Source organism: Zosterops lateralis, assembly GCF_965231275.1.
Source record: "Zosterops lateralis genome assembly, chromosome: 2".
NCBI lineage: Eukaryota > Metazoa > Chordata > Aves > Passeriformes > Zosteropidae > Zosterops > Zosterops lateralis.
Window position 1 is genome coordinate 83441948 of NC_139763.1, and position 16505 is coordinate 83458452.

At 36.8% G+C, this 16505-nt stretch overlaps 1 protein-coding gene across 11 annotated transcripts in view; it reads right to left on the bottom strand.

The window, feature by feature from the left end:
- DLG2 (discs large MAGUK scaffold protein 2) overlaps positions 1 to 16505 on the bottom strand; it is a 986985-nt gene that overhangs the window by 336572 nt on the left and 633908 nt on the right. The window lies entirely within an intron of this gene.

Genomic DNA, 16505 nt, shown 5'->3' on the forward strand with positions numbered 1-16505 from the left:
ACACAGATGAAAATCATCATGACAATTAACAAAAATATCTTCCTTTCAACAAAGTAGCATGGCACACACAAAGCAGCAAGTCAGACTGCTTCATTAGGAACATTTAGACACACAGTCAGGAAAGCACAAAAAATTCAGATCTAAACTAAAGTTTGTTCTGCATTATCTGTGAACGCATATTTTTGTGTGAGTCATCCACAGAGAGTGAACCCACAGCTCAGACAGAACAAGTGCTATGAATACCAAATTTCAAAGTGTAGAGTGTTTATCCACCATCTGTTGTTCAAGAATCCCGTAACTATATTTCACAAAACTTTTCAAACTTAAATTTACTGTGAAAACTTGTGAGATAATATAAAAAGGATCACTGACACTCATTTAATTGCACTGTAAAGTTTTCCAAACAAGGTACTGTACTCAAAGGGGGTTTATTTTTTGTTGAGCAAATAAAATTGAAAGGGAAGAATATGAGCACATGGAAAGATGAATAAAACCCCTTTTACCTCAAAGAATGATACCCCAGTGGACATATACGAGTTCCTCCAGATTTCATATGAAGTTCAGTTATTACAAATAGATAAAAAGAATTGCCCTTGTTTCCAGCTTTGCCTAGTATAAAAAAAATTAAGTTCAGTTCTATGTAAAGTGGTGACTAAATATACAAAAATTAAGAAATTAATTGAAACTAATGAGTTGTACTGGTTCCACATTAATGTGATACTTCCAGAAAGTCTCTCCTTTGCCCAACAAAGATTCATTAAGCCAGTTTCTTAAAAAAGCCACTTACAAGCCATGAGAATACACAAATCAGTAACTGACTGTGTTTCCTAGGGAAAACGTGGCCAGGGAATATTGAACTTCAAGAAGCAGCAGACTAGTGCTTTCAGAGACTGAGCACCTTCCACAGATGTGGCTAAATGTTCCAAGGAAACTGCTTAAAGGTATTCCATCTTTAGGAATAAATCCTGTACTTACATACTCCACATGTACTTCTTCTGCCAAGAATAACTGTATTGATTTTACATAGGTAAAAAGAGTCTGGATCAGGCTTGTACACTGAATATATCACAGCATAGGCATCCTACCTACTCTCTCAGGAGGAAAATTCAGCAGCAAGATTAGTTAGCATTGATTGGTAGTGTACAGTTAGTCTGCACCTCTGCTTAGTTTTCCTTGATAAGGCTTTACAAAATTTTTACCCTCCCCAGTGATTAGAAAGACCACTGTGTCGATTTCATCAGTCCATCCTTCCTCATCATGCCTGCAACTCTTTTCATTTTTCCTTTATAGCAAATAATAGTTCTAAAATTTATGCAGTCTTCCTGAATAATAGTTCTAAGACCAAAATTCAGAAGATTAGTATATCTGAGCTTGCTCTTACTACATCTATTCTCAGAACACTTAAATGTATCCTAGAACATTTTTCTAGTCTTTTTTTCTCCTCTAGAGGATGATCCTTTCATTTTATTTAGAAGCTAAAATTCTATTTCACTCTAAATTCCTTCAGCTCTTTTTCACTATCTGAGGTTTTACAGAAATCTTATCTGACAACTTGTAGAAGTAATTTAGCACTTCAGGTTTTAGTTTTGTACTTTATCTTTCAAGTGATACCTACTAAAACATGTTTTCACAGCTGTTTCATGGTGTTCTTTTTACATTAGCATGGCTGCAGCTACCCTACAGTTAAATCTCATCCTCTTGTGGAAGAAGAAAGCACTCCTTTGACCAACTCACCTAATAAAACAAAATTATGATTTTCCTCTTAAGGTTTAGAAAACTCACAGTGACTATAAAAAAGTCCAAGGCAGTCTTTCTTCCAGATGGCACAACTGACACCAGAATGCATCCTGTGCACACACAACTGTTCACTGTGAGCTTACCTTTCAAAAAACTTTCTACTTCACTCAGCTTCTCTTCAACAGAAGGGAGAGAAGCTTTCAGAGGCATTGCAAGGGACTCTCCCTGGTTGAAGAAAGCTGATGAAATAGGATGTATCACCATGTTCTCTGGCGCTCTTCTCCCAGGACTGCTACTTTTCCCTTTTAAGGTTAAGTTTCTCCTATCAAAAACACTGGATCACATTTTGCATTCATAGCTCAAAACCAGGTTTTGAGATCTACTGCTATTTTTAATGAAATTTCCAGCACAGGCTGGAGAAGCCAACAGAAGTGCTGAAGCAGAAGTGAGGAATAGGAGAGGGGTACCTGAGGTACAAGACTGTCTTGACTAAAAAGACATTGGTGGGGGCACATTGGCCCAGGTCACATCACAGCACTGAAATGAAAACAGGATGATTAACAGCTCCTAAAAACATCCACCTATTGTTTGTATCCCATTGATGTGCTACCAGCAGCAGCATAGCCACTCAGTCCTAACGTAACCCCATCCTAATACCAGTCCTAATGCCCACTGCTAAAGTAAACCTTTAACAGGTTAACCATTCATAAAAAGTGAATTAATTTGTTCCATATCTCCTTGCAACACTTCTCAACTCTGTTCAGTCTTATTCTTTGCTTAACCTCTGTTCTAACCCTGTTTCAATTCAATGATTCTTTATTTCTTCATAATATTTTCTTTAAAAGAACAAAACAAACAGTTTTCTGCTTTCTTGAACATTTTTCAGCATTTCATTACCATATTTCTGCTTCTCAACTCTCTACAAGTCCTGTAATTACACTATTTTGGGTTTTTTATTTTGTCTGATACTGACTTTAATGTATTCAGGCTTTCTTTAAGTGTCAAAATAATGTAAGAAACTGCACTCCCTGCATAATTAAATCTAACAGAAATCTAAGGAAACCTAACATCAGGTCTAATTAATCAGCACTTGAGATGCTGCTAAGTAAACTTGAATCTAAGAAAAGAAGTTAAATTTTAGAGTCTTAGGTTTAACAAATATTCAATGAAGATGTCTGCAAGTCTTTTTGCTTTGGACATCTCGTGGTTAGACTGCCCTATACAAACATACACTTAAAATCCTATCCATAAAATTTCCCAAGAGAGAATTCTTATTCTTTCTTGCAAAGGGAATTTTTCCCGAAAATAGGTCAGATGCTGAATATCAGATGCTGCACAAGGCTGAACTGATTAGACAAGGTAAAGAGGGACAAAGAGGATATTTATGAACACACAGGCACACAGGGAGATGGAAGTTAACTTTTAAGAAGCCTGAGGAAGTCTTTGGGAAACTGAATAAAGCAAGTAAGAAGGTGATAGTGGACAGAAGGTAAGGAGAAGAGCATGTCTTGATGAGAGGGCAAGAAGTTGAGAGAAAAGGATGAAGAATGGAATTCTCAGTGCTAGAAGGGTTCATAGTGGGTTTTTCAGGAGAAAAAACATAAACTTCAGAGTCGCCACTTTGTGTTGAGACTTCTGGGTGCTGCTATTAATATTTATAACATGACAGTCATTAAAAAGTGGCAACTTGGTATAACAGGAGACAAAGTAAGAAATAACGTCCTCTAGGAACCACACTATCTTCACTTATCCAAACTGATCCTTAGGCAGCAGGGGAAAAGAAAAACTGAAGCAATCCTGAAAACTTGTGCTGATACTACCTTTATTTTGGTGTCTTTCGCCAAAGGAGGAACTTGATATCAGCATTTAAATTGCATGAAATAAACTGGGGAGAGAAGGACAGTGTAAGAAAGAGGGAGAGAGAAAGCAGTAATTGCTAGCTGTTTGATACCTAGGTATGGGAAGAAAAAAATCTGTCTACAGAGTTCAGCAATACTTAGGAAGCAGCTGAACTACAAAGAAAGAACTGCATGGCATTCTTACTGCTGGTTGAAATAGCTTATTTTCAGCTATGATGTATACAGGACAGCTGATGATAATAAGAAAATAAGCAGAGATTATTATAAAGAATACATATTTTTTAATGTATTAGGATGGCATTAGACTACAATTAGTATTGGAAAAAACACCTGGTGAGAATCAGCAAAAAATTACAAATAATTAAATTTGAAGTTTATGGTCATGGGGAAATGCTACTACCTAAGCAGGTTGCTTTCAGGTCAAATCAGCAGGAAAAAGATTTCTGATCAAACAAAACTGCAAATATTGTTAATGTAATACATTTTATAGAAGGTATCACCAATAAAGTTTTTTGAAAAAAGTCCCCTTGGAAAATGCTTATTTTTACAAAAAGGACCTCAGAAATCTCTCATATAAGTGTACAGAAAGATGTGGTCTTGTCTTTCTCAACTTCTTAAATTAGAAACTTCTTTTCATTTGGACCATTACTCAAGAGAAAGAGTAGTGTAGCTCAGGAAAACAGTTGGCAAATGAGAGAATGCACATAATCAAACCTATAAAAACTTGTCTGCGTAAAAATGACTTGCAATATATTTATATAACAAAATAAACATATGATTAAATGCCAGCCAAACTCATCTTCCCCTGAAGCCATAATTAATTTAATATAATTTAATACACTTGCTGCTGCATGTTTACTTGTGTTTTCAGGATTTTATAAAATATGCATGATCAGAAGTTGCTAATTGGCAACTGAAAGGCTTTTCTTTCATTACTTATTGACGACATTCTTCTCCTGAACTGGTTCTAATTAAAGAGGAGCTCAGCATTGTACATCCACAAACAGTGCCATAGCCCTCAGGTAAAACTGATCTGTATGGGGAGTTTTGTTATTGTCTTTTTTGTTTCAGTGTTCCAAATTTTGTTGCTGCACATACATTGCTTACTGTTTTAATTAAGAGTTTTATCATCAATTACAAGTAGTAAGAGTCATGAACAATATGGATATGCTCAGGGGTTGTTAGTGGGATCAGCAGTGTTCAACATTGTCTTTTGGAGACAACAGTGGGATCCAGTGCACCTTCAGAAAGTTTGACAACCACACCAAGCTCTGTAGTGCAGTTGGCACACTGTAGGGAAAGGATGCCATCCAGAAGGACTTGGACAGGCTTGAGAGGTGGCCCTGTGTGACCCTCATAAAGTTCAATGGTTCAACAGAAGGCCAAATGTGAGGTCCTGCATGTGGGTTGGGACAATCCCAAGCAAACATGCAGGCTGGGTGGAAAAGGGATTGAGAGCAGCCCTGGGGAGAAGGACTTGGGGCTGTTGGCTCAGGAGAAGCTCAGCGTGTCCTGGCAATGTGCAACTGCAGCTCATAAAGCCAACCATACCCTGAGCTGCATCCAAAGCAGTGGGCAGCAGGGTGAGGGAGGGGATTCTGCTGCTCTGCTTTGCACAGGTGACACCCCATCTGGACTGCTGTGTCCAGCTCTGGGGCCCTCAGCACAGGAGAGACATGGACCTGCTGGAGTAAGACCACAGGAGGCCACAAAGATGATCAGAGGGTTCAAGCACCCTTCCTACGGAGACACAGGCTGGGAGTTGGGGTTGTTCAGCCTGCAGCAGAGGGCTCCACAGATGCTCCTTACAGCATCATCCAGTACCTAAAAGGTGCTACCGGAAGGCTGGAGAGGTACTTTTGTAGTCATGGGACAAGAGGCAATAGCTTTATACTGAAAGAAGGCAGGTTTAGCTTAGATACCAGGAATGGATTCTTCACTGAGAAGATGGTGAGGCACTGGAGAAGTTGTGACCAGAGAAGTTATGGATATCCTACCCCCTGGAAGTTTTCAATGCTAGGCTGTTTCCACCTTCCATGGTGTCCATCTGTATATCTGACTTTCCTTTATTTTGTAAGATCATTAGGGGAAAGGGGAAATTGGGGAAGGAAAGGGTTATGGAGCTGGGATATAACCATATCTACTGGGGAGCTTCCACACATACTGTAATACAAAGTAAGTTTTTTGTTTTGTTTTGTTAAGTGCTATGTAAATTGATGCCAAACAAGTTTACCATCCAAGTGTAGGAGGATGCATAGAATACCAGAGGTAGAAACAAACAGGGGTGAATATAGGGAAGCAATGGGAGGTGCTATTCAGCAAGTGATGCCAAACACATATTGGAAGAGCACAGTGATGAAACTCCGTTTTGGTAGAAGTGATGAAAAGAACTATCAGTGATTTTCAGAATAATCAATGCATTCTTATTAATGCCTAACACCAAGGTTTAGAAAATTTATTCACAAACATCTTTTCTTCATGAGTATGATAAGTTGTAGAAAAAGACTTGGAATTAAATACTTGCTATGCATAAATCAACAGATTTGAACTTTTACTCTTCTCCCTGTCCTCCCCACTATCTCTTCCAGCCTCACCTGGTGCACAATGACCCTGGGCTTTGACACTGCTGTGGTCCCACAGTCATATGCAGCACTGAGTGCTATTCTGCTTGGAATTAGGAAAAAAAAAAAAGTGAAAACAACTAAAGAAGAGTGACCATTAATGTACTAAACAGCAAATTATAAATTAAATAAATTCTACTCACATGAAGTAGAATTTTTAAATGAACCAAAGATAATGAGAACTAAGGAAAACTGTCGTACTTACTACTGAAATTCGGTGCATTTCCAACTACTTTAATAAAATTCTGGGCATACAGACTTCCTTTTATTTTCAGCATTGACGATGGTGATGATGAGTGAGACAATGAACGGAAGAATAATTTTGTTTTGGACTTAACAGACAAGAAAGAAAACAGCAACGGGATAAAAACATTATCTCTGGCAAAAATAAGCCAGGCCAAGAACAAATCATTGATATAGAATGCACAAGTGAGAAGAGTGAAATATGCCTTAAAAATAACTTAATATATAGTTGCTGAAGCACAATTCAAACTACTGGTGTCCTATTTGCCTTTTCAGAAGAAAGAAATGATCAATGGCAAAGATTAATTTGATCTCTTGCACTCATTTCAGGTAAGGACTGGAATGAAAGCAAGTGGAATCTTCGAACATAGCCAAAGCTACACAAGTGAAAAGTAGGAAGCAAAATAAACCATGATTTTGTCCAGTATGAAAGATTTTGAATGAAGAAACATGTATGTTCTTTTGGTCTTCTCCCCTGTACTTGTCAAGGGACATCTGTTTTCATTATTTCATAAAGATAGTTCAGGGATAAAATATTCCTTTCCTCAAGTCCAGTAATAGTTATTTAGAAAAACAGCATGAACTGAAAAGCCCAGATCTGGTACCTGCGTGCCAAGGAGAACACTAGTTAGAGCAGAACTGTCATACCTTTTCCAATGTAAGCAACAGTAGTGAAATTATGAGTAAATACTTTAAAACTAGTCACCAGTAGTTCCGTGAAATCTCGTCTGCTTTATATAAGTGAAGCCATCACTGGATGAACAACCATTTACTCTTTTATCAGGTGCATTATGCCAACCCTAGGAATGCTAGTCATGATTATCCTAGCACTTTACAAACACAGTAGACAATGCTTTCTAGGTGCTGAGAGCAGCATAACATAACTTTGGGAAGCACGTCCAGCTATAGTTTGATACACTCACATTGCCTTTCAGCACGGTCCTGAGCTGGTGGGGGTGTGTTAACCACAACGCTCAGATTGAGTCCTCACACACCACGTGCTCGCTCCACTCCTTACCTTAATACCAGAGGCAAATTGTATTGCCCCATTGCTCAGTTGTGGTGAATGGGTAAGGGCAGCTGAAGTTATTGATGCATAATCCAACCACCTGCTCAGGTGACAGGAGAGCACATCTGTGGTTCTTACATAGCCCGAGGAGGGATGTAGAAGATGCTTTAATGCACCTGAAGCAGGTGTAGCTTCAAAATGACAGTCTAGCCCTGAAGTACCAGTTTACTACAGGATGCACTCTGCATGCAAATGAGGATTTGATCTGCCCTATTTATCTCTCTAGATAGGTTTTTAAAAGCAGGAATCCTATAGGGTTGTCTGTGAGCACATTCCTCAGAATCACAGGAAGAGGTCCTGGTTTTCTGAGTTGAGCCCTATGGCTGCTGCAGACAACTGTATAAAGTAATTCACTTCAGAAATTATTCTTAATGGAAGACTATACCATAAAGTCGGTGTTGAGAGAGAAAGCTTAATGGCTTTAAAGGTTAGTTACTTATTCAATTTTCAGCTGAAATTTCTAGCGGCTCAATTCAGATGTATTTGTTTTTCTATCAACAATTTCCTTCAATCTTCCTAATTATCTTCCCTTTCTGGTTTTCACTCTCAACTTAATTTACAAATTATAACAATCTCTTGTCTCAGACTTTGCTATTCTAGGCTTCATGGGACAAGTTTTTAGTCTTTACAGATGCCAGCCTATTACCTACAGTATTCTAGTAGCCATTTCCTGAACCTATCTTTATTTAAATCAACTTTTTTAAACACAGGAAACCAGACACAAAAGCAGTATTCCAATAGATCTAATGATAGTTTGACACATAACTTTCACATCTCTATATGTACAGGAAAAAAATCTCCTTTGATATTGGTAGGACTGCACATCTTCTACAGTTTGTCTTTTTTACAACTGCTTAAGATTAATTTACTTACACAAAGCTACTTCATGAAAATCTTTTCCAGCTCTGTCAGCTAATGAGCTGTAGTTACACAGCAGAAGTTCTTGTTCTTATTTATCAGTACTTAACTCACCATTTGGCATGATTAAATTTAATTACCTTTCTTTTACATCAGTGCTTGAGATTACCCACTAATCTCTTTAGAAAACTTACATCCTCCCCATACTGGAAACTTTTCCCAGTGCTGTGACATCAGGTAAAATTTCACTGACACAGAGTACGTCAAGTAGAAATGATTTGCGCTAAGATCATTACTGAACGGGGCGCATCTCAGGAACTGTCAAGAAGGACTCATCAGTAATTGTCCAACCTGACAATTACCTCCTCAGAGCAATCCCTGTCTTCTCCCATAAAAACAGCTACTATCTATTCCAGAGCTTTTTTACTAATCCCCATAGTGGCCAGCACAATGCTTACTATGTTTAAGTCAAGAAAGGGAGAATAGATTTTCTTTTCCTAAGGAGTCCGTTCAAAAAAAAGCTATCAAATTACTCCAGTACAATCTAGCTTTGCTAAATTGTGTTGAATTTTATACAACTTTCTATTTATTTCCATGACCTGAATGTGAAAGAGCATTCAAAGCTGTTCTAAGTTTAGCATGCTATTTAGCTGTTACAATAGGCTACAACATATTTTCTCCTTTCCCCTTACGCCAATTTTCTATATTCTGCTTCAAATGTGTGACCACTGCCTTGATGAATGTATTAAAAACTTCATTCAGTTTATTTAGAATTCTAGAAAGGAAACAACCTTTCTTCCACATCTTAAATTAATTTCAGGCTCTTGAACTTTTCCTTGCTCATATGTTCTATTTTAAAATAATTTGGTAATTTGTCTTTCATTCATACTCAAAGTCTTTAAGAAATATGGATTCAAAATACTAGTTTGTAGATGGCACAAAACTAATCATTATTTTATCTCACTAGATAGTGCTCCAAAATTAAATCCCTGTTCCTCTTCTATTTAGATTTCCATTTTTTTTCTTTTTAAGACCTTTTTCAGCTTGACTTTTGCTAAATCTCACTTTTCTGCAAAACACTGACTTTTCAGATATACTTTCTGTGACAGATCAACCTGTTTTCTACCCTTAGTATTATTTTAGAATTACTTCTTTTAGAAGTATCTTATCCCTCCACTTAAGGATCTTTCCTTAAAGATTTTTTTATTTTCCTCCTAAGTCACAAAACTCATTCAAAGTCTTCTGAAATCTTCTCCATTTCCAGTGTTTACTGCCATGACTTAGCTGACTAACTTCTTCCACAGGTTTCCAAGAACTCTCCCCTCATACTCTCCCCTTCTCTTTCTCACAGAGAAACTCCATAAAAACATTTTGATTTAAACAATTGATTTGAAAGGATTTGGTCCTAAGTTCTTTTCTAAATTCAGATCTCTTCTGAGGTCTTTAATAATTAGATATATAATATTACCAATTTTTTCTGTTTCAGTTACAATCTAGTAAAGAAATATATTGTCATTTAAATCCAGGAGTATTCTGCTATGAGCACTACACATCCTCCAAACAGAAAAGTTGGGTCTCCTGTACAGTCCCTTTCTCTCAGTAAGCAGAAATAGTAAAATTGAAACAACATCACCAAATTCAGTGAGCATAAGGGGACAGCAATAAGCAAAGTCAGGGTGATACAGATGGCAAAATAATTTCCATACTAACATTAGTCTGTATTTTAAAAATCAATAATACACAGAAACAGGCTGAGTGCATAAAAGCTAGATAACCCATGGGCCATTTTTCCCATTTTCCATGTACAAAATTATTAAATTTATTATTTAAAAAATATTTGCATAGAAACATGAAAAATACACAAGTAATGATATTGATTGAAAGTCAAAAACAAGACAGAACAAAGCCTCTGCCTGCTGTGGTTTCTGTGAACTCTTCACTCTATAGATATTTGGCTGAAAAACTTTTTGACTTGTTTGCTTTTCTGAAACTACATCTATCAGCAGACTAAGTAAGGCAATTAGCCTATATCACCCTCTTCGTTAAGGCTAGATCCAAAATCCATTAGGGACTGCAAAGAGCCTCCTATTGACTTCATGAGGCTTTAGATCAGTTTATGGGTGTGAGCCTAAAGCAAGATGAACATTGCCATTTGTTTTCTCCAGTGCTATGATTTTTATTCTCTACCTTTAAAACTCCTTTAGAATTTCTAATGGGTGCCTTTTTTTTTTCTTTCCATTTTAATATGCAGCAGCTACAATAGCATTCTCTTCTTCTCTACCCCTCTAAATTTCAAAAAAGTACAGGATGATGCCCCTTCTCTAGCCCATTTCTATAATATTTTCAGATTCCAGATTGCTTTCTTTTTGTTTGTTAAATAGCCACACAATACTATTTAAGATGGAGCAAACACCAACACACTCTTCTTTACTCCAAATATGAGAGGACACTGGGTTTGGCTAGCATATAAACAACAACAAAGAATAATGAAGTGATTTTTTGTCAGCTTTCAGGTTTAACAGCCGTGCTACTTAAAATTCCATGCTAAACAATACTGCCATCTCACTAGGCTTGTTTCAAGGAAACTTTATTGTGCTTTACTATTTAATTGATGCATTACAAAGATAAAAGAAAGGAGAGAAAATAAATGAAAACGGAAGGGAAGATACAGGCACTTGTCTTTGCCATATGACACTAGAACAAGATAATTAGAAAGAATGGTTTCTCCATCCATTTAAGTTTGCACGCTGCTTTAAATTATTCATTGGGTTAATGCCTTCTTTCTCAGTAACTCCAAAACAATGAGCTGTTTTGTCAAACAACTTAGTGCTACAACAAAATTATTTAGGATTGACTTACTTTTTCATTCAGTATTGCCTGTGTCTAATGCCTTCAAACTTGCTTCCATGGAATTCAGACTCTACCTTGCAGCACAAAGATGTTGACTCAAAATCCACAAGAAAAACTTATAAAATCAGCTCCCGTTTTCTGCAATAGTCTCTTCGAATTGATGTTGACATCATTCTTGACATGAATTAATTAAATGATATATGTCCCATGACTGGGTTTTCCACAGTGTAAATATCAGAGATCCCAAATATTGTGCAATGGGGATAAGCTGCTCTTTCTTACATCCAGAGAGAACTCATATATGCTTTCCTTGCAGCATCTTTGTTTTGAAGCATTCACCACTGTCTATGATGCAAACACTGTGACCTTCAAATCCCTGAAATGCTTTGCACTTTTAAAAGGACTTGCTGTTGCAGGAGAGGTTTGGATCAGTTGTTCTGATCAATGCAACAACTCACATAATTTCCCAAAAGTGCTTGGATAGTGCCAGAAACTCTGAAATTAATCTGAACTGTCTCCCAAATGTGTTCTGGTTAGATATGTCAAGAAAACCCCAAAAAAACTTAAACCCACCTGCTAAAATTTCAAGCTGTCCAGAAAATACTTCTGTATTCTAGTAATGAAGCAAATGAGGATTCTCTTTTTTTCAAAATGAAAACAAATGCATATTCCTTTCCCTATATCAGACATGTATGTCTGTAAACTGAGTATCATGAAGAGCATACTGAAAACCAATTTTAGCAAGTATTTGGAATACTAGAAAGACTCAGCACTTCAAGAAGTGATAATCCATTGCAGCTGAAATAGAATGGGAGCTGAGATCCATTTTTATACTCACTGAGTTCACACCTAGTGTTGTATCTCGATTTTTAGATCAAACCTTTTTAAAATGAAAAATATCCTTGTAGTCCCTTAAAAAATTGCCAGTCTTAGAACTTGGGAAAATTTAACATCCTTAGGATACAGAAACAAATTCCCTCTAATCTACTGCCCTCCTAATACTCAAAATCAGGAATTCTGACTCCTTTGGAATGAAGGGTCAAGCATCTCAGTATCCTATGGATTCAAGTTACCTGAGGACTAAAGTGCTTTTGTAGGAAATGTAAACTGTGTTCATAGCTCGTCCCCAGATCAAGGAGATCTTCATCACCCATATCTCCCCTTGACTGGTGAGACAGTAACAGCTACCACATGTCCATTCTTCCCTCCCCACTAAATGAGCAGGTTCAGAGAACTTCTGGGCAATTAAACTTCTTAAGTCATTCCATGCTCAGGGACATGTTCACGAGTGGTCCCCTTTGAAAGACAAGTGATGATGCTCTATGAGGAGCAGCACTTCTAGGAAAGCACAAGACTGGAATTAAAATCCCCAGCATCATTTGGAGCACATTTGGACACAGACCCCATAGTGCCTAAAACTCTGTTTTACCTGAGTTTTATCTGTGTGGCTGCTTAGGCCACCTGAGTACCTGGATGTATCTGAGCCACAAATACCACCTTCAAAGGGTGACAGCTCCTTATCTCCCAAACGTGGAGAACTGAATTCAAGATTACATTATCCTGTGAACCACTCATTTATCTTATTTTTTTCTTTCAAACCCGATCAAAAAAACCCCAACATTCACCAATTTTGACAACTACTTTACCAAGGCACCCTCACAGATGCATAACTTTGATTTTCACTTATTTTTAAAGCTAATTATATAGGTAATTATTACACTGTAACATCATGAAGAAACCTAATTTTTTCCAAATGGAAGAAAGCAATTATCATGAATTTAAAAGAACTCCAAAAGCTAGGGCATTAGTAAGATAAAGGTAAAAAAAGACCAAAATAAAAACCATCACTGGAAATAGAAGAATTTGCTTTTGGATGCTATTTTCAAGGGTATTTTTTGTTATTCTAAATAAGAAAATATTTTTAAAATTTCAAGATGGAAAAAGGATTAGGGTCTATTGATATTTTGATAAAAATATTATTTTGGAAATAATGTTTACAGTTCTATTTCTATTTTTACCTTTTAAAAATAATGGTTTGCTATTCAGTCTCTCAAAAAACCCTTTCTCTCCTGTAGATCTCTGTGCAGTCTAAAATTCACCTGCAACCAACCCCACCTTGTTTGGAGCTTTCTTTTTCATTTGTTTCCTATCAACCTTTTCATGACTTTGTTTTTCACTGCACACCTGACAACGAGGCTTTTTTTTTTTGGTATTTCAGACGTAGTTTTACTTCAAATATGTTGCTTTACAATGAACTTCAAACTAATATTGGCTCGGTGGTATATTGGAATATATTGATTAAATTTAACATCATAGTACTGTCAGTGTATTGCACATTCTGTTCAGAAATTGTTAATGTGGTTGTGCTCACCGTAGTGCTTCATCATTCAATTTGAATTTTACATTTTTCATAGATACACTCTGTTTATCAGTGAACCAAGAGCTTTTGTATCTATAAGTCTCCTTTGCTAGTTAGTCATGGGTATCTAGAGAGTAGATTTACCTGAGATAATAGAATAAAAGCAAAATGTTTGTTAAGCATAGCAGAATAATATAACAGGAATGAAAATCTGACAAATTCCAAAGCATACATTTGTGTCCCATAACAGCTGTTATTGTTTTTATTTTCTCTTCATGTAGGCTGCTTTTGTCTAATGCTTATTTCTCATTTAAAGTTTTGTTTATTTCAAGTGTGTATTATTTCAACCACTTCTTCTTGGCAATTGTTTTCAGTGAGCATGTATTTTTAACAAATAAATTATGGTTATAATGTAACTAACTCCTCCACTAAATTCTGAGCAGATCTGAACAAACTAAAGAGTTTTTCCTGAAAGTTTCAAATAACCTATTAAAAAATCACTTCAGCCACACACAGTTCAAACTTCTTATGGAAGAATGTTTTCCAACGATGACACTCTGATGTATCATCTGGTAAACATTAAAAACTTGGGTTGGGAACTACTGCCTCTGGTCCCCATTAAAATTATAACAATCAACAGCAGTGCCTATGGTATAGCACCTGAAATATTCCATTCCTCAGAACAAGGAGGATAAATATATTTAATTTACAAACACAATTTTGAAAAAAATGTACCTTTATAATTATGTCCAAGTGCATAATCAATGCCTAAAAGTTAATCTAAGACAGAGGATACCACCGGATCATTTACCTTGAACTCCTGCCTAATATAGGCTATAGGACCTACTTAAATCCTCTCTGGAGAAAAATATCACTTCATTCCATGTTGAGAAAGATGGAATTCCACAATGTTTCTTTCTTATGCAGAGCATAATTACTTATGCAGAGCATAAGCATAATTCTTATGCAGAGCAAAATTACTGCACAAAGGAGACAAAAGCCAGGATAGGCTTGCAGTTTCCACGCTTACAGAAACTGAGCACACATTTATCCCCTTGCACTCCCTGAGAGCTCTGTTTTTCAAACAAAACTGTACAGCTTTAATATCTTACTTTCTTATTGTCTTCTAGTTGTCCTAAAAGAAGGGTGGCAGCAAAGGCTGGTATGCTTTAGAGCATTTAGTATGCCTTGCTGATCCCTTAAAAATAATGCCACAATCACAGCCATGTGCCATATATACACCAACATGGCTGAACCTGATCTTCACCACTGACATCCTGCTGTGTCCCCTGTCCTTCATAAAATGTCTGGTTTTGCCCTTTATCAGATCAGTTAGTGTTTGACAACCCTTCCTGAATTCATTAATGTTATCTCTTTCTTAGGACTTTTAATATGCTCTTCCCCCTGCCTTTTTTATCAGCTGCCTTTCCTAAAACTTTCATCCGGTCCTGCTCCCTTGCCATTGCTGACCTATTAACATATTTGTGTCCAGTCTCAACAGGTCTAAATTCAACATCAAACCAGCAGCTCCTGTTACTGCCTTCCAGATAGGATGCAGAACATTCTGTTAAAGGTTATTGCTCATTTAAATGTATGTTTTCTCTGACCAAGTCACCTCTTAATTTCCTCCCTCAAGAAAATAAATTTATGAAGACGGTACCTGCATCTCTCACTGTGTTTTTCAAGGTCACAATAACCCTCAACGTCTCTTCTAAAGACACTTCAGTTATCAGTATCTTTTTTAGGTAGAATTAAGCAAAAAATTCCAGTAGTTTTACACATCAGGTGCCAGTTCCTGTTATTTTTCACATCCCAAAACTTGTTCTATTCTACAGCTCTCAGTTATGCACTGTAGGTCTTCACCAGACCTTTGGTTACGACACTGGACTATAAAATAAAAATTTGTGTTTGGCTGATGATCAGCCAAAAAGGCCCAGGACTTTTTTTACTGCTTTTAAGAATCCTTGATTTCATACACAGGCTGCATTTTCTTTCTTGATGCATGACTTCAGACTCAGGCAGTGTAAAATACCTGTGTTTTACCCAGAACAGCCTAGCAGTTCTTTTCCCCTAACCTACACAGAAATGTGATCAGTCAGTCCATCCATTTAACCTTTTTAAATATCACCAGGGCGTTAGCTCTCTTTCAGTGTGTTCATATTTCTTCAGTACTCAAAGGTCTTTTGAAAACTCAACAGAACAGGTGCTGATGCTGTTGAACCAACTCCTTTAGAAATCAACTTGGAAAATCAAGGCTTAGCCCATTCTAATAATGAAGGATAGTTCTGGGGTTCATTCATACACAGTTACATTAGATTGAGTCCGTGCCATATCTGAATTTCTCTGATTTCCTTCTATCTAGTTAAAATGGCGCTGAAGTTTCAGGAAGATCATGGGTTTTCTCAGCCTGTTTTGATGGATATTTCTCTGCTGTTGGGAGAGAAAAGCAATGGCATGGTTTGGAGGTGGAAAACCAGAGGAGACATTGAATTTTAATGGCCTTTGTTACTTTAGCTCAAAGTACCAGTCATATTTTCTTTTTTACTGTAGGTCTGCACACACACAGAGTCTTAACTCAAGCATTTCTCCCAAAGCCACATTATAACAAGAACACCTAAAAAAGCCATATTCACTTTCTAAGGTTCATTCCAGAAAGGCCTTCCTCCCACTTGAATTTTAACAACAGATCTCTAGGTTTCCTATGACAATCCTTAATAAGAAATCTCTATGCGTATTAATTTAATGCAAGTTGCATAGTTATAGCATTTCCCCTTGCTTAAAAACCCAATTAAGATTTAAGTATTCAGTGTTTTAATTATATGTTTATATAAAAAAAATATGCAAAAATACCTCACTGTGTGACATAGTCTTATTTCTGCTTCGGAAATTTAATAAAATATCTATTTGCC